Source organism: Schistocerca serialis, chromosome 2, assembly GCF_023864345.2.
Source record: "Schistocerca serialis cubense isolate TAMUIC-IGC-003099 chromosome 2, iqSchSeri2.2, whole genome shotgun sequence".
NCBI classification, from domain to species: Eukaryota; Metazoa; Arthropoda; class Insecta; order Orthoptera; family Acrididae; genus Schistocerca; species Schistocerca serialis.
The window spans coordinates 359,230,217-359,250,459 of record NC_064639.1 but is presented as its reverse complement, the minus strand read 5'-3'; the positions used below and the strand labels follow the sequence as shown (position 1 = coordinate 359,250,459).

General features: G+C 36.8%; 1 non-coding gene across 1 annotated transcript; it reads right to left on the bottom strand.

The window, feature by feature from the left end:
* Window positions 1-421: 421 nt before the first annotated feature.
* On the bottom strand, window positions 422-494 carry Trnaa-cgc (transfer RNA alanine (anticodon CGC)). Its single transcript has one exon. It is a non-coding gene; the product is annotated as a tRNA-Ala (tRNA).
* Between the last annotated feature and the right edge of the window lie 19,749 nt (window positions 495-20,243).

The following is a 20,243-nucleotide window of genomic DNA, read 5'->3' as shown; positions in this document are numbered from 1 at the left end:
ATTAGTATATTTTGATGTAATCCTTCAGGTTTCCATTTTATTAATGAATATGATGATAGGTTCAACAATGTACATACACGGGCATCAAAAAGAATCATCTGATTTGGCATGTCTATATTTCTGTAACTCATAAACATATACAATGAATTTTGTTTTTTGGTAAACAGGTAACTCAAAAACTTTTTTTCATACCTTTTCATATGTGTTCAACATGCCCCACTTGAGACGCACACCATATGCCAATGTGGTTAGGTTAGGTTAGTGGTGTTTAACGTCCCGTCGACAACGAGGTCATTAGAGACGGAGCGCAAGCTCGGGTTAGGGAAGGATGAGGAAGGAAATCGGCCGTGCCCTTTCAAAGGAACCATCCTGGCATTTGCCTGAAACGATTTAGGGAAATCACGGAAAACCTAAATCAGGATGGCCGGAGACGGGATTGAACCGTCGTCCTCCCGAATGCGAGTCCAGTGTGCTAACCACTGCACCACCTCGCTCGGTGCCAATGTGGTATTCAAATTGTTTTCACACTGCAGTGAGCATGTCTCGAGTTACAAGTTCCACAGCTGGTGTTATGCGATATCTCAGTTCAATCATTGTTGTTGGTAACAGAGGCACATAAACAGAGTCTTTTATGAAGCACCACGAGAAATAATCACATAAAGTCAGGTCCAGTGATCCTGGAGACCAGTAATGTAAGGCTGATTCATTTGGTCCAATGTGACCGATCCATCATTCATTAATCGTTTGATTTAAAAATTTCCGCACTTCCAGATGCCAGTGTGGCAATGCCACCCTGTTGGTACATGAAGTTGTTCAAAGAATTCCCCAACTGCGAGAAAAGAAAGTTCTCAACCATATCGAGATATGTGCTTCCTGTAATAGTGTTATCTACAAAAACTGGAGCATACACCTTTTCCTGTGAAACTACACAAAACGCATTATATTTTGGAGAGTCCCCTCTTATGTTCTAGAACTTCATTTGGTTGTTCCATACCCCATATTTTCAAATTATGACGATGCACCTTCGCATTTAAATGGAATGTTCCCTTGCCACTAAACACTAGGCATGGAAGGAAACTGTCATCCTCCATCTTGCCAAGAACGAAATTACAGAACTCCACATGTTGTTGTTTGTCACTTTCACAAAGCGCTTGCAGGAGCTGAATTTTGTATGGTTTCACATGTAAACGTCGACGCAACACACACAGACGAACATCAGGGGCATGTTTAGGTGTCGAGCTGCACAGTGAATGGATTTCTGCGGACCCCTTGTGAAACAATGGCGGATGCGATCGACGTCTGTGTCAGACACTTGGGATGGCCCGGAGATTTCCCTTTACACAAACAACCTGTTTTTCGGAATTGTTCATGCCCATCGTTTAATGGTCTGTGCTGTAGGAGGATCCACACCATACTTAGTACGAAAGTCACGCTGAACTGTTATTACTGACCCATATCGTGCAAAACGTACAACACAAAACGCTTCCTGTTGTCCCAACACCATTTTTGCTAGAACTGAGATGGGTGCACACTGCTGCTATCTAATGGGAACCATGTAAAATTCGAGAGTTTGCCCTTTCCAACAGTACATTGCTCATGCACATATCTCAAACAACATAATATTTATGGTATTTTTTTAATCGGATAATTTTTTTTTGATTCAACCTGCATTTTGGCTGATACACCTAGCAGAGGACATATTGGATTTCGTCAAGCTCATATTTGGTGTGTTTTACATTATAATCACATTATCACCTATGTCCTTTAAATAAGTACACTAACACACTGAGGATCTCTCGAAAAGATACGGCTTATTGATGTTAGATAGTGAATTGTAATTTTTTTTGACAAATTAGAACATTCTTCACACAAGTACCACATTTATTTAGCAGCACTTTTCATACTGTGTACCACTATGTAAATAACGAGTGTAAAGTGGGCAGCTACTCACTTTCAAAGAAAGAAAAGACAGCAATAGTTTCCAAATCTTCAGTTAATGAACCAGTTGCAAGTAAAAACAGCTTCTGCCTTAATTTGTCTGCTGGAATAGCTCGCACAGTCACGACATAGCTTGACAACAGAGATATCTGTCAATGTCTTCTAGAAAAGCAAATTATATGTTTGAAAGGAGTGCAGTCACTGTACCTCTCGTTAAGTACAAGCAAATAAAGGCTTGTCGAAAGTGTTACAGTATTCAGGAAGCATGTCGTTAGCAGCGAAATTACACCAACCCGAAATGCAATTGGTTGTAACATGTAAAGTAGCAGTCCCTTCATGATCTTTGCGTATGCTAGGAAATAAACCGCCAAGCGTTTATGACAAAGAAGAATATGAATTTCACTGTTGTTCGTTTCACTAACAGAAATTTAAGCTATCCATTTAGGTTCCTGCTTAACCACACAGTCATAAATCACCACATATTCAAAAATAAACAGCTAAATTTTTATTTCACCTTCATTTCCCAATCAGACAGAAATGTAAATAATATCGATTACTACAGGACGTAATTGTATTACATCCATAAGAAAGTCATATAAAAACCAAATCACACCGTCCATAATGGCACTTACCACATCATGGCACCATCACGTCAAGGTGCATTTGCACTGGCCATTATGTCACGGCACGTTACATCAATTCAACTAATGTGATCTTAACTCACATTTCTGTTCTCATCTGCTCTTTTTTCAGGAATTGTAATCTTGTTGATTTTAAACTGTTTTTACGTAAAAAGTGCACATACACGAAGTGGTAGCATGGACATTATTGGACTCAAACGGTTTGCAGCTCTCAGGGTAGCTTGTATATTAGAAGAATAAGACATAACTGCAAAACAACACAAAGTACGTCCATGGGTCAGAGGAGATGTCATTACATGTACAGAATGGGAATTTCTCACATTATACAAGGAGCCTGAGTAAGAGTACTCAGCATTTTATATTTTGGAAAGTGGAAGCCTCACTTTTTACATCTGTTATATAGAATTGTACCCAGAATTATTATAAAGAACACAGTATTATGTTATGTTAACCAGGGACCTAGAAACGATGGGACCTAGAAACGACAGAGAGGCTCCATCCCCGCCGGTAGCCACAGTGGTCTGAAACCCCATGACGACTACCACAGTCCACTTCACCACTCAGCAGCGCGACATCGAACACAAGGTTATTATATGGTTCGGCCCCCAGTGGCCACCCCAGGGAACGTCTCACACCAGACGAGTGTAATCCCTATGTTTGTGTAGTGTACACGTATGTGGAGAACTTGTTTACACCTAGATCTCCGACATAGTGTAGCTTAGGCGGAAGAAGGGGAACCAGCCTGCATTCGCCGAGGAATATGGAAAACCACCTAAAAACCATCCACAGACCGTCCGGCTCACCGGACCTCGACACTAATCCTCCAGGAGGATTCGTGTAATGAACCAACGCTCCTTCCCGCCTGGAAAGTCATGCGTTAGACTGCACGGCCAATCGGGCAGGCTAATACAGTGTAACGATCTGATATCACACTTATCACATCTTGTCGTCAATCATAATATTGAATTCAGATCTTCGTCAACGGGGGCTTGTACCAATGGTATAGAAGCTTATTGATCAGCTATAAAATCTATTGTAAGAAGGGGGAAACGACGTATTTCGATACTACAGAGACATTTAGATGTATGCATCTGATACAATTTGCCTGTTTAAATGTTTCCTTAAACGTATTATGCAAATGTAACGTCCAAAATTTGTTAGTTAATTTTAGGTTTGGATGGCAAGTGTGGAGGGTAATTGATAACTAAGAAAAATGGTGGGTTTGGTCTGGATGGTTAAAATATTAATTTGATTTTTTGAGGTTGATCCATTGTTCTTCATTTTCTTATATTATGGAATTTTCTCCTGTGGATTTTTTTATTATTTTACTTCATTTACTTTACTGTGTGGTTAACCGATGATGGCGTCCTCTTGAGTAAAATAATATGGAGGTAAAATAGTACCCCATTCGGATCTCCAGGCAGGGACTACTCAAGAGTATGTCATTATCAGGAGAAAGAAGACTGGTGTTCTACGGATCGGAGCGTGGAATGTCAGATCCCTTAATCGGGCAGGTAGGTTAGAAAATTTAAAAAGGGAAATGGATAGGTTAAAGTTAGATATAGTGAGAATTAGTGAAGTTTGGTGGCAGGAGGAACAAGACTTTTGGTCAGGTGAATACAGGATTTTAAATAAAAAATCAAATAGGGGTAATGCAGGAGTAGGTTTAATAATGAATAAAAAAATAGGATTGTGGGTAAGCTACTACAAACAGCACAGTGAATGCATTATTGTGGCCAAGATAGACACGAAGCCCACGCCTACTACAGTAGTACAAATTTATATAGCAACAAATGTATGATGAGATAAAAGAAATTATTCAGATAGTGAAGGAAGACGAAAATTTAATAGTCATGGGTGACTGGAGTTCGATAGTAGGAAAAGGGAGAGAAGGGAACGTAGTAGGTGAATATGGATTGGGGGGAAGAAATGAAAGAGGAAGCCACCTGGTACAATTTTGCACAGAGCATAGCTTATTCATAGATAACACTTGGTTCAAGAATCATGAAAGAAGATTGTATACCTGGAAGAAGCCTGGAGATACTAGAAGGTATCAGGTAGATTATATAATGGTAAGACAGAGATTTAGGAATAAGGTTTTAAATTGTAAGACATTTCCAGGGGCAGGATGGACTCTGACCACAATCTATTGGTTATGAATTGTAGATTAAAACTGAAGAAACTGCAAAAAGGTGGGAATTTAAGGAGATGGGACCTGGCTAAACTGACTAAACCAGAGGTTGCACAAAGTTTCAGGGAGAGCATAAGGGAACACTTGACAGGAATGCGGGAAAGAAATACAGTAGGAGAAGAATCGGTAGCCTTGAGGGATGAAGTAGTGAAGGCAGCAGAGGATCAAGTAGGTAAAAAGACGAGGGTTAGTAGAAACCCTTGGGTAACAGAAGAAATATTGAATTTGGTTGATGAAAGGAGAAAATATAAAAATGCAGTAAATGAAGCAGGCAAAATGGAATACAAACGTCTCAAATATGAGATCCACAGGAAGTGCAAAATGGCTAAGCAGGCATGGCTAGAGGACAAATGTAAGGATGTAGAGGCTTGTCCCACTAGGGGTAAGATAGACACTACCTACAGGAAAATTAAAAGAGAACTTTGGAGAAAAGAGAACCACTTGTATGAACATAAAGAGCTCAGATGGAAACCCAGTTCTAAGCAAAGAAGGGAAAGCAGAAAGGTGGAAGGAGTATACAGAGGGTCTATACAAGGGCGATGTACCTGAGGACAATATTATTGAAATGGAAGAGGATGTAGATGAAGATGAAATGGGAGGTATGATACTGTGTGAAAAGTTTGACAGAGCACTGAAAGAACTGAGTCGAAACGAAGCCCTGGGAGTAGACAACATTCCATTGGAACTACTGACAGCCTTGGGAGAACCAGTCCTGACAAAACTCTACCATCTGGTGAGCAAGACGTATGAGACAGGCGAAATACCCTCAGACTTCAAGAAGAATATAATAATTCCAATCCCAAAGAAAGCAGGTGTTGACAGATGTGAAAATTACCGAACTATCAGTTTAAAGAGTCACGGCTGCACAATACTAACGCGAATTCTTTACAGACAAATGGAAAAACTGGTAGAAGCCGCCCTCAGGGATGATAAGTTTGGATTCCGTAGAAATATTGGAACACGTGAGGCAATAATGACCCTACTTTTCTAGCATTTGTAGACTTAGAGAAGGCTTTTGACAATGATGACTGGAATACACTCTTTCAAATTCTGAAGGTGGCAGGAGTAAAATACAGGGAGCGAAAGGCTATTTACAATTTGCACAGAAATCAGATGGTAGTGATAAGAGTCGAGGGGCATGAAAGGGAAGCAGTGGTTGGGAAGGGAGTGATTATTCAATCTGTATATTGAGTAAGCAGTAAAGGGAACAAAAGAAATATTCAGAGTTGGTATTAAAATCCATGGAGGAGAAATAAAAACTTTGAGGTTCGCTGATGACATCGTAATTCTGTCAGAGACAGCAAAGGACTTGGAAGAGCAGTTGAACGGAATGGACAGTGTCTTGAAAGGAGGATATAAGATGAACATCAACGAAAGCAAAATGAGGATAATGGAATGTGGTCGAATTAAGTCGGGTGATGCTGAGGGAATTAGATTAGGAAATGAGACACTTAAAGTAGTAAATGAGTTTTGCTATTTGGGGAGCAAAATAAGTAGAGAGGATATAAAATGTAGACTGTCCATGGTAAGGAAAGCGTTTCTGAAGAAGAGAAATTTGTTAACATCGAGTTTAGATTTAAGTGTCAGGATGTCGTTTCTGAAAGTATCTGTGTGGAAGTGAAACATGGACGATATATAGTTTGGACAAGAAGAGAATAGAAGCTTTCGAAATGTGGTGCTACAGAAGAATGCTGAAGATTAGATGGGTAGATCACATAACTACTGAGGAGGGAATGAGTAGGACTGGGGAGGAGAGGAGATTGTGGCATTGGAGGGCAGCATGGAGGGTAAAAATCGTAAAGGGAGACCAAGAGATGAATACACTAAGCAGATTCAGAAGGATGTAGGTACTGGGAGATGAAGAAGCTTGCACAGGATAGAGTAGCATGGAGAGCTGCATCAAACCAGTCTCAGGAATGAAGATCACAACAACAACAACTTCATTTCGTTGATGTGAACTTCTGCGTTTCTATATTTGTACATATATGTGTTTTTTCATGATGTTGTGTTTCTTGTGTATGATGGTAACTGACTTCTCGTAACGTTCTTCAAGGCGAGTTCTGGTTTCTTGCAGAGGAGTTCGCGTGTGATAAGTTTTTTTATTTTTATCTTGTACTGTATTTGTCAATTTTGATGTATTTCTTTGTCGTAGAGTACTGTTCTGCATTAAGTATGGGTCATCTATTGTACGGAATACAAATTTTCCAGTTGTTCTCTTTTTCCTTATTGTAGTACTAGTGTTAATACGATTTATTCGAGTCTATACTAGCACTAGTGAAGGCTGAAAGACTGGAATTTGTAAAATTTGTATCCCCTACTTCAGTTGATGTATACAGAACAACAGAAGTACGGGATGCTGGTGCTAGCTTGACGAAAAAAGCTACATATTTAACATTTGTGTCATTTATCTTTATAGGTCAAGTGAAGAACAGGAGACAAAAGTCACATACTTCGCTATTTTTCGTCTTCGCTGACAATAGTAATCTGTTCTTCAGTTGACCTACATAGGTCATTCACTAGTAGTAGTATCCTATTCTTCTGTTGACCTATATAGCTCAGCTGAAGAATAGGATACAAATGTTACTGTTGTCGATATTTTTGTCGACATTAACAGGACTATGACAAAATAATCGTATCCCATACTGCAATTAACCTATATAGATCAACTGAAGTATGGGATACAAATTTTATGAGTGTCATTCTTTCGCCTTCGCGTAGTTGAACTTACGTACAGGATGCCAATGTTATCTACGTCGATTTCTTCATTTATGTTAGCTGTAATCTTATTCCTCAGTTGACCCATATAGGTCAACTTGTGACGCAATTGCAAGTCGTGTACAACATTAAGTATACACTTAATTGCAACTAGCATTAACCTCTGGGAGGAATTTTGCATAGTTTAACTGTGTTGACGTAGTGGACAGAGAGTATCGAACTATGATTTCGTACAAATTGCAATTAGTAGAAATACTGAAAGACCTTATTTTTGGAAGTTAAGAAAGTAATTAAATTCACATAAAAGAATGAATATACGGTCGCCAGCCTAATTAGGCATAACAATTTAGAATATTAAGTTCAAAGAATTTAACTATTATATTATGAAAGGAAACTATCGATACTTCTTTCTTTCTAAATTGCAATGAACACACACAGCCACCAGAAAAATTCAGCAGTAAGTATCAGTAGTTATCATTCACCTAATTGGCAATCATAGAAAGACAAATTGCCCTATACATCTATTATCATTAATAATAATAATCATCTTAACCATTAACCGATTCAGTGCCAAATGTGATCAAAGGCATCACAAAACCAAATCTGAGCATGGACAGTCCCAATTTAACTAACACCCAAACATCACAAATGCAATTAAATGACACTGTACATACACCTTTTATATTCACTCTACTGTGGAAATGTTTTATATTTCATTAGCAACACTACTATTTAGATTAACTTTCTCACACTAGAAAAGATTAAAGTGGGAACCCATAAACAGTCACATCCTTTATAAGCAAACTATGCACACATTTCTTAACCAATTTGCATCACACTAATACTGATTTCCAACCCCACTTGAGATTATTTATCTTTCAATGCTTTATAGCAATTTACACTAACAATATTCTTAATTAACTTCAGAAATAAGTTCAAGATAAACTTAAGTTTCAAGTAGATTCAAAATTGTGTGCCTCTTTCACTACTTGTGAACCAAGTGATTTTAACTAACAACATTTATGCCCTTCAGCACTAAAACTTTGGTACATTCAAAGCAGAAACAATTCAAAGCAAAATAAAGTTTTTTTTTGTAAGTTCCAAATTTTGTGCCTCTCTCTTTACCTGTGAAATAAGTAATTTAACTAGCAACATTTATATGCTTCAACACGAAACTTAGGCACATTCAAATAGAAACAAGTTAGTGGTTCTTCATAAACAGGATACTCGGTCTTTTGCACGGTTAGGATAGGGCCCTGCTTTGTTTCATAAACAGGACAGTTTCAAAGTTCAAACACGAATTTTTGTCATTGAAATTATTATCGAAAAACACTCACACACAAGCACACTGGTTGATCTTGTATGCATATCTGATTTCCAAAGTTGGTGAAGCAGTGGCACAATAGTGGTGGCAAGCACATGGTAGCTATCTTGTCTCACCTCTGGCGGTTTAATTTTCTATTCAAGTCTTCTTGGGGACGTATTAATCATTTTAGAGCCATTCCAAAATGCGAGAGCACCATTTTACAGCTGAAACCACATCTACATCTGCGTGATTACTCTGCTATTCACAATAATGTGCCTGGCAGAGCATGCAAAATTGTAGCCATTCCATCATGAATCAGTTTCTGAATGCCTCACTTGGCACCCGCATTGTTGACTGTACAACTGCTGGCTACTGACTGTGTAATGTGCTCTCTGTCTCTTGCGGCCCAGATTGACCCCCAAATACCACCTTTTCCCACATGTCAAGCCCCTTTTGTAGCAGAGGGGGTTCCTTACACCTTTTCCATACAATTGCTCTTTTATAAACAGGCATATTTTATGAAGTTTCATTATTTAAACACACTGTTAAGTTTTTATGTTACATATATTACACATATCAACTTTCCTTTCACAACTCAATGAACTTAATCAGTAAAGAAGAACTACTTCATAGTTATATACACATAATTATATTGTATAAAGTACTTACAATCTACACTGGTGTTACACATGCCCCATGTTTCATTGAGATTTCCCAACAGAGATACATCAATGAAATATCAATAACACATATGCAGTGTCTAACAGTCAAAAAAATAATCAATCCAACCAGAGTGGAGCATAAAAAAAGTCGCAAAATAAACCAAAACACACTATGCTTTATACACATGTGCAAATTTTATGTTAAGAAATAATGTAATTAATTAAACAAATTGATTTTTTCTTGCTTTTGCCATTTTGATTCCTTATAGATTTTTAAGGGAATGCAATTTCCTTCATGTTTAATTTACATCGTTTACTGTATAATTAATTCTCATTCTTGACCATGTGTACAATATTGATTCTTCATTGGACTAACTCTTCAGATGTAGGCAGCCAATGATATGACATTAGCATAATGTGTTGAAGAAAATGAAAATTTTGTGGTTTTGCACTAATAAGAACCCTCACACTTCATATTTTCATAAATATTATTCTTCAGATAATACTATGTCTACTACACACCGCTCACGAGGTTACGTCTTCTCGCCACGCGAAGTAACGACAGAGACTCTCTAATAACTGTCAAAAAAATGAAAAAAGGTTTCCATCATCTGTATTTCACCTTCCAGCGTAGCAAAATATCTCTTTGCTGGCGATTACAGTGGCCACGCTAGTGTTTATCGTAGCGTGTTGGGGCTTTTCCTTTATGTATCTACACAATTGCCTCCACACTATGCAATGACATGCAACGGAGGTGCACAGTGTTTTGTATACACCCGTACAGCTTAAATCTAAATTTTTGCCGAAAGGGGTACAATGACCTTTATTTGTCGGCGTATTTTTCTTTGTATTTTGGGTTGGAGATGTCAGCTTGTCTTGCTTACACATTATTTTACAAGAAATACACAACTTACATACAGAATGATAATTCACTAAGTATTTACATGAGAGCGCTGTGAATGTGCACGAAATATGTTTGTTGGCTGTGCAAGAGACGTTAATGCTCCATGGATTATTGTGTATGGTCGTATGCAGTTCCATGCCTACTTTAATGTCACTTTCGAACTGAGTGCCGTACTATCCGTCGAATAATTTGCTGTGGCGCGGTCTTCCATTATGAGTGCGGTGCATGGGCGTTTACTCTCCAAGAACCGATGCTGTGGCAGATAATTCACCTTTGATACGGCCCGGGAAGGATTTTCTCCATCGTATGCACGTTTACAGTGGGGTGAATACTGCACATCAACACCCGACGTCAAGGTAAGTGATGCTTCAACAATTGTAGTTTGCTGATTAATATATCAGACGTTGTGTAGCATGAAATTAACACAATTGATTCATTACACTATTGCACATGCGTTTGGATACCATCATCTATTTCGTCATCACTTTGGCGTGAGAATTGTTTCTAGTCCTCGAGGTTTTTTCCTTTTTTGTTAGTTTTTCAAGTTCATCTTTTACATATGGCCTGACATACACTTAAAACTGACATAAACATTTTGACACAACAATCCATATTACAACTGCTTACATCTAAGGCTGATATTCCACCCGTTATTTGCATCAAACATAGAAAATTCTTAAATACTAAAATATTACAAAATTCCTTTTTCAATTACAGTTGCTGGTTAGTATAGTTTGTTTGTTAGCTTCAAAAAAAAATTCCTTTGTACATAAATACACATAACTCAATTACATTGTGTTACCATATATGCATTAATGCATCCACATTTTATTTTCTAGTCAAGCGTACATCAGTTATGAGAGTTTAATATGTTTCTAGGAAGAAACAGAAAAACATTTACATCATGATTCTACATTACATGGTGCTGGATTAACTATGCCTTGGCGCCACCTCCTGCATTGGGAAGGGAATAAGGAATTACTATTCTACTGGTTTATGGGTTACTAAGGAAATGCTGTTTGTCCTTTCTTAAATCACTTAACAGGGAACTCCTTTTTCATGGAACCGAAACGTATTAATGACTAATGTACTATACACCATTATGTTGCTTATAATTGTTTACATGTAGCATTGTGTTCATAACGCAAAAGTTTTTGCATTACCTCATGCTTACCTCTTGACGATTATGTGGAAATGTCCTCGTTTATATTCGCATGTGACGCGATATGAATTGATTAGTTTTATTTGAGGTCACATGCCTCTTTGTTTTTGTGCACTTTTTAGTTAGTATGTATGGTTAAAAGTTTTGTAGTTGGAATGTTACGATGTATATTCTTATTCTGCATTTGTCTGATGACCAAAATATACACATAGACATATTAATAACTAAATCATTTCTTTGAGGTGCGGCCCATTTTTTCATTTGGTACCTATAACACCCATCTTAAATCTCTTCTTCTGCGCTGTGTCAATGCACTGGTCGCTGCAATATAAAAAACTTATAATTAACTTAAAAACTAATTGTGTTTCCTAGCTCATAGATCATACATATAGTCGGTCATCACATTAGTTCGCAGACGTTTTTCAAATTTCATTCTTATTTGCTTATATGTTTATTCACTTGCATCTTTATCCTTTTTATTCATTTATCCTGCAAAGAAAGTTACTTTGACATCCCCTATGGTATCTTTTTGTTAGCTAACACGTCCTGTATGTTTCATTGTAATGATTTCTTTTAATTCTAGCTACAATGTATGTATCTTCGTATTGACACAACTTCACATGTTGATACAAATGTTATATTATATTATTTCGTTCCCTGATAGTAAATTTAGTTGTTAAGTGTTATTATTTATTTTGAATATGATTTTGATACTTGTGTAGCTTCACCTTTCTATTTGGTTGCGCCGTGAGTTAGCCTGTTGCGCTTGTGCAAGATCAATGTCTCTTCCCTAATTGACGTAAGCATGCATTGTTGAGTTCGCACAGCTGAGTTGTACGCTACCCCAGTTTGCATTTCGCTTCGTGTGAAGCTGTGTTTTTACACTTCCTTCTAGTCAAATGTTTGTCTTTGCTTACAAAACAAGAAAATTACTTGAGTTTATACACATTTCATTTAAAAATGCACATAATAAAAATTTTTACTTATAAAACTAAAATATTTACTTATAAATGTATTTTCTGACAAGAGAACTGCTGTGATACTGTGTCACTATTCGTGAAAAGCCTTTAAATCTTTGTGAGGGGGGGGGACCTTCGTCTCTCCCCGTTCTTTCATATACCACCCTATAAGCTCCAGGATAAGGTATTTTTGCAATAATATAGGGCCCTGAGTATAGTAATTGCCATTTTTTATTTAGCTTACCGACGTTTGTCGATTTGGAATGTGTATTCTAAGAAGACTCGTTGCCCTTCTAAAAAATGTGTAACTCGTTTTAACTTTTGTTGTATATTATATTTTTATATTCTGCTCTATTCTCTAGTGTAATTACTGCTTGTATGATTTCATCATCTAAAAATAACTCTTTAGTAGGTACTTTTGGCATGGGTGGTTCACATTCGTCAGTTTGCTTTGTGTTAAACATCAGTTCATTAGGGGTGAAACCTTTGGACGAGTGGGGGAGATTGTTTACTATTTGCATAAATGGAGTCATGTATTCAGTCCATCGTGAATGCTTATTAGGAGTGTGTGTCCTTATAAATCTACTGAGTTCTTTAAACACCCTCTCCACAGGACTTACTTCTGGGTGGAAAAAACTTACCAAGATGTGTTTAATGCCCTGTGTATTCATGCATTCTTTCCATTTTCTTCCTACGAAACAGGCTGCAGTGTGTGTTAATATTACTTTGGGTTTCAATACTCTTCATAAATAATCCTCTTCAATTCTCCTTATGATGCTATTGGCTGTATTGGTTTTGATAGTATGAAGTTAAATGTATTTTGTGAAAATGTCATAAACACCTATTTTGTGTTTGACACCACATTTTATTCTGGGATATGGCTCTGTGATATCCAGAGAAACCATTAGCTTTGGTTAGTATGGGGTGTAGTTCTGTAAACTTTTACATAGTGGATGGTTTTGTTCTTTTGCAAATAGCAAACTTTTTTAATATTTGTGAAACATGATATCGTAAATTAGGAAAGTAACAAAGTTTGCAAATCTTGTCTGTACATTTTGTTACTCCGTAGTGTCCCCATACTTTATGTGTATGTTTGATAAATTCATTGATATATTCCTCTGGAAGGCATACACACCAATAGTTAGAACTTTCGTACTTCCAGTGAAACAAAACGCCTTTCTATAACCATTTACTTACCTTGTGATTTATATTCTGGTTGAGATTTTGTATTACCTTTTTCCATCTATTGTCTTGGTGTTGTATCATTCCCATCCGATTATAAAATTTTTGGAGTCTGATTTTTGTGTATTATTTTGCATCAGTAATGTTTGGATTTCTGAATCGTGGTCAGATAGTTCAATGAACTCGTCTAGTCCCAGCGGTAATCTGGATAGGGCATCTGCAATAATATTCTGACTGCTTTTTATGTATATTATTTCAAAATTGAATTGCTGCAGGTACAAACACCACCTCGCTAGTCTTCGGTGTAACAGTTTACATGTTAAGAGAAAAGATAATGATTATTGATCACAACAGCCCCTAGTGTTTTTACCCCCCAAAATACTCGAATTTCTTAAACGCCCAAATTACTGCTAAACTTTCCAGTTCTGATACAGAATATGATCTTTCTGCCTCTGATAAAGTTCTGCTGGCAAACCTGGATACTTTGGATACTGTTTTTCCTTCTCCTTCTTGTATCTGCCCCCAGCCCCTGAGACGAGGGGTCCATGCTTAAACAAAAGTCCTTACACATGTCAGGATGACTCAAAATGTTTGCTGATATTAATTCATTTTTAATTTTGGTGAAGTCCTCCTGGCATCTCTCATCCCATAGCCAAGGTTTATTCTTTCGCAACAGGTTAAGTAGGGCATCGCTATTCATAAGCTGTTGTGGTATAAATTTTCGAAAAAAGGAGGTTAGTCCTAGATGTGCTTTCAATTGTTGTTTGGTCCTTGGGAGTGGGCAATTACGTATGGCATCTAGTTTCTTTGGGTATGGTAATATACCCCGTTCCGATATGATGCGTCCTATAGTTTTTTACTTTTTCTTTGCCAAACTAGATTTTTTAAGACTTGCTGTTACTTTGTACTCTGTAAATCTCTGAAATACTTTTTCCATTATAGTGATGTATTCTGCCCAAGATGATGTGGCTATTAACATATCGTGGACATGTATGGTAAATTTACTGAGCAATTCTGGTCCTAAGACCCTGTCCAAAGCTGATATAAATACACCTGCGCTAATGATTAAGCCAAAGGGTAGAACTTGAAATTTATAACTCCTGCCATTGCAGGCAAATGCTGACTCTTTTCTACTTTCCTCAGGTAATTTTATTTGCCACTAGGATATTTTAAGGTCGAGGGTGCTGAAATATTTGGTGTTATGAAATTTTAGCAGTTGTTCATCTAAATTATCCGGCTTTGTTCTTACTGGTACTAGGATTTTGTTTATGCCTCTAGCATCTAAAACAAGTCGTACTGATCCATCAGGTTTGCTAACTGGTAGTTGCAATATGGGCTGCAATATGATGAAAATGGTGGCTGTATGCTTCCCCATTCCCACATTCTATTGATTTCCTGCTTAACTGCTTCAAGCTTTGCCCACGGTATAGGGTAAGACATAAAACAAAACGTTTTGCGAGGATAGACATTAAGTTCATGTTCATAATCTTTGATTACTTCTGGATTCTTATTAAAAACATGTGCATATATAAAAAGTAAGTCAGAAAGCTCTTGTCGTTGTGTAGCATCTAGAATATTTGATTCGTTCAATTTTTGTTCTACTAATTCCTGGTTAACTTCAGTCTCGGTCTCATGTTCATTATCACATTTGTTCAAGAAATACACGGTGGGATATGAATAGTGTACAGTGACATTGAGTTCTGGGATTACTTTGTCATACCTCTCCATTATGGTAATCAGGCTTACCATTACCTATGTTTATTTGAGATTTGTAGGTTCTAAATGCGTCTATACCTATCAAGCAGTTGACAGTAAGTTTGCTACTATTAAAAAATTACACTGCACAGAAAATTGTTCAATGTGCACATTGATAAGAGTTTGGTGTTTTACTAATTTAGATTTGCTGCTGGCAGCGGTTTCTACTTTGCAATTTTGTACTGGCAGAACAGGAAATTTATTCCATCTTTTTAATTCAGTAAAAAATGTTTCAGACATACGTTAGTCGTGGACCTTGTATCAAGTATTAACTGTGTCTCTATACAAAAATTTTTCACCCTGATTACTGCTTGCCCTTGTTCTTCTAGTGTATTTTTCGCTGATTTTAGTTCATGTTGGTATAGATCGTCTTTTATGTCTCCTTGCTCATCGAATCGTGCGGAACATGTGTGAAAATCTGATTTGCCCCCATCGCTTATAAGGTCTATAGTTTGGGGCTCAACTACGACCAATTCGGGTTTTCCTGTGGTGTAGTCTGATCTACTTCTGTATATGGGACAATTTCTGTCAGTTGTACTGTGTGATTATTTCCCCAGTGTGTATCATCTCCAATTCACGACATGCTTTCTCATGTGTTCATATTGCTGTTGTGGAATGTTGCCATATTGTGATTTTGCTGCGGTACGGCGTGTGGCATGGTATTGTTGTTGCCTTGCACTGGCCTTTGGCATGGCTGACTGTTTTTATTTATGTGTGGTGCATAGTTTGGTGAGGAGGGATTGAAATTAGCTTGTGGATGGTAATCGTTCCTGTTATACAGAAAGTTTTGTTTAAGTCTCTTGTTACTGCCATTTCCATTCCCATATTCGTTACCATGGTTAATGCATCCTTGCAGTTGCACATACCAGCCTTGCTGTATGTTTGCATCTGGCTTTTTGTTTTGACCATTCTAGTTATGTTCTTGTGGTGTTTAGCTGTCTGACGTCCTAACTGTTATTACTGTCTCCTCATATATTAGGTCGATTGAATCTAAAATGGATAGAAAACATTCTGTGTCGCACTCAGGTGTAGTAATTAATTTTTCACGAATGTGTGATGGCAAACGGCTTTTTAAAATTTTTAAAACATCAACATGAGAAATAGGATTTGTCCAAAACGTGTTTTATTGAGATACTTCTCAAAATACCCTCGCAAGCTACCATATTTCCTATTAATAGGGGTGGGATTAAAAACCTCTGGCCTAAGTCTCTCCTGTACGGCATCTGACCAGTATTTGTCAAGAAATGCCCACTCAGATTGTAAATATATGGCACAACGCTCAGCTACCTCGGTCGCCCACAAAAGTACACCGCCTTGCATGTACCCAACAACAAACCTAATCTTTTGTGCTTCCGTCCAATTTCTAGGAAACACATGTCGAAAAGCACTAATAAATACAACATGATTCATCTCCTTACCTTCATTTCGTAAATGTTGGGAGTTGACGGTGTTTTAAAAGACCTTCCTCAGCAAATATAGTGGACAAGCTATTTGCATTTTGTACTGTGTTTACATAGCTGTCATAATCATTTGCATTTCTCGTAGGTATTGGTTCGGGTGTTTTGCCATGTAAACTTACGCTCTGCATTCTGTCATTACTACTGGCATTGTATGTGGGATTTGCAATGATCTCTGTGCATACATCACTTTGGTTTTCTGTGGCTGGCTCTCTGTTTATGTGTACCACTTGTGCCCCTGCAACACTTTCACCTAAGTAGTTGCGTATTCTGTGCTCTGTAGCTTGCAAATTGGTGTTCACTTTGTCAATATTGTCATTTTCCTTTTCCTGATTAAGTTTTTCAACTGCATCATTGATTAATCTACATTTCTTCGCCACCTTTTTTTTGTCTAAACTACCTGCTTCAGCTTGTGAAATTACATCAGATAAATTTTCACTAATTTGTCTCTTTACATTTGGCACAGACTGATTCGATTTCAACTGATACTACTTTTAAAGTGAGCTCATAAATAGCTATTGGTATATGTTCGTAATCCTTATGCAGTTTGTTCACTACAGTAGAGATGTTCTGTGCTCTGGAAGTTAATTGTGTTTGTGTAGCTTCCAGGTTTGTGTGTGTGTCTTTAATCGCTTTTATGTGCCGCTCTACTGTATCGTTCTGCTCGTTACGAGTGTCTAATTTCTGTTTTATTTCCTTAATGTCATTGTTTACTTCGGAAAGTACATCTTGCTTTAGCTGCTTTTCCATGTCTCTAAATTTTACATTCATTTCTTCATGAAAATTCTTTGTCAAGTCGCTGATCTGTTGTATGACTGTATCCCGAATATCTTTTAAAACTTGTTTCTGGTCTTGCTTTATGTTGTTTATGTCTTGTATGACTATGGTAAGATTTTGTGACAAACTGTCAAATCTTGTATTTATGTCCATTCGCAAATTGGTGTTTATATTTTTTATGTCTGTACACAAACTTGTGTTCAGAATATCGAGTTTTTTAAGTAAAGCGGCAAGTGCGTCATTTTGGTTTCTATGTAATGTAATTTGGTTGTTAACAACTGTACTTTGTAAATTGACATTTGGATTTCATATGATAGGTGACGGTGAAGTGTCGTCAAAAATCATGTTATCTTCATTTTCATGTTTTCCTGGGTGAGGAGAGTGTGGCTCGCAGAGATACGTAGTTTCATCTATTGTCATCAATGTATCAGCAAAGTTAGAACTCTGTGAAATCTCACAAGCACTTGTTACTTCGGTTATATTCATCTCTGAACTACTGGCTCTGGTACTTCAGATGTTCTATCTTAAAATTGTACACCATCTTGGCTCATTTCCTTCTCGCCATTGTCAAGAATAATGGAAACTGATTTTTGAGTCATTTTGATTGAATATTAAAATCAAAACTTTTAAAAATAGAAAATTGAAATATATTATTTTTGGAAATTTAAACATAAGATTTACGTATCATCAAACGTTAATTGGCTACTTTTATGACGCACAAAATGTTGTGGCACAGAAATTTCGAATTTTTCTCTTGTTAATCATCGTATAAAATTTCTGAAAAATTCATTACAATACTTTTACAAAGGAAAATTAAGGAAAAGGATGTCTAATTACTAAGCAGGAGACGCTACAAAGCATAGCTAAGCAAGTGGTAGGGCAGTGGTCCTACCTTTGCTGCAATGAAACGAACAGCGTATTTCCAAAATTTTCCGTAATTTCCGGTTTCACTTTTGATTCCCTTCTGAATTGGTTGCTTCATCTACAAAAATTTTTGGTTCTGATTATTTTGCCCCCAGTTGTGACGTTGCACTTGAAAATTTGAAGATACTTAGTATATGCAAAAAATTTTCATACAATGTGATAAATAATTTTGAATAATTTACACAACTGGTTTCATGGCTTTCTGAATGTCATGTCACCAGGTCACCAGTTTTGCAAATTTTATGTTAAAAATATATATAATATAATTAATTAAACAAATTTATTTTTTTCTCACTTTTACCATTTTGATTCGTTATAGATTTTTAAGAGAATGGAATGTCCTTCATTTTTAACCTACATCGATTGCTGTATAATTTCTTGTCATTCTTGACCGTGTGTACAATATTGATTCTTCATCGGTCTTCCTCTTCAGATGCTGGCAGCTAGTGACATGACGTTACCATAATGCGCTGAAAGAAATGAAAACTTTCGTGGTGTTGCACTAATAAGAATCTTCTCACTTCATTATTTTCATAAAAATTATTATTCAGATAATACAATGTCTACTACACACTTCTCACAAGAATACGTCTTCTCCCCACAAGAACTAACGACAGAGACTCTCTAGCAATTGTCAAAAAAATGAAATAAGGTTTCCATCATTTGTCTTTTGCCTTCCGGCATAGCAAAATATCTCTTCGCTGGCGATTACAGTGGCCATGCTAGTGTTTATCGTAGCGTGTTGGGGCTTTTCCATTATGTACCTATACACACACCATTTTCAAAACAAAGACACAGACATCAATATTCAATTACATATTAAGATATGATAATCCACTCTCATTTTGTAAAACAATAACTTCTTCGAAATTTTCGCGTTTCTGAGAAAATTGTATAGTATTCAAAGCTTTAGATATGCATACGTAAACATACACATAACAATGGCACAAGAAATTTTACACTGTAGACTTTATATACTTTACAACTAGTTTCAAAGGTATCAAGTAAGAAGTTTTTCTATGCTGCTTTCATTAATAACAGTCCATTCTTGAGTGATTACACAGACATATAAACACATTTACATTGAGCCTAACATTGTTTTCTCACTGCCCATATTTTGAAACAGACAGTCCTTTTTAGAAACCTTAAGACAATACACACAATATTAATTAAGATAATAATCAAATTATTTGTGTGCCTGCAATAGCATTTAGCAGTCCATGTTTGTAAACACTGCAATTTTACCACACACTAAACATTTGACTGCCCAGCTTGGACTTTTTTAACACAACATTGCACAGAAAATACTCAAAAGAATTTCAATTCCATTCACTGCCTAACACTGATGTATGGCAGTGAATAATTAATATTTTACCATATTCACACATACTTTCTTGCTCCAGTTTGAGAAATCCTTGTTACTGTCCACTTTGTATTCAAAGCAGCTCTTTATTTTTTCTTCGTCATAATTGCTTGTTTGCCCAGTAACATATTAGGCAGTCTATTTTTGTTATACTGCAACATTCCATTTTTGCAGTCCTTATACAGGCCATAGTTGGTATTTTGAATGGATTGGATAACACATCTTTTTATATTATTTAGAACATGAAACTTACAAACAGGCGTTAGAAATCTAAAACCAGAAACGTCTATTTCAATACAACACTTGA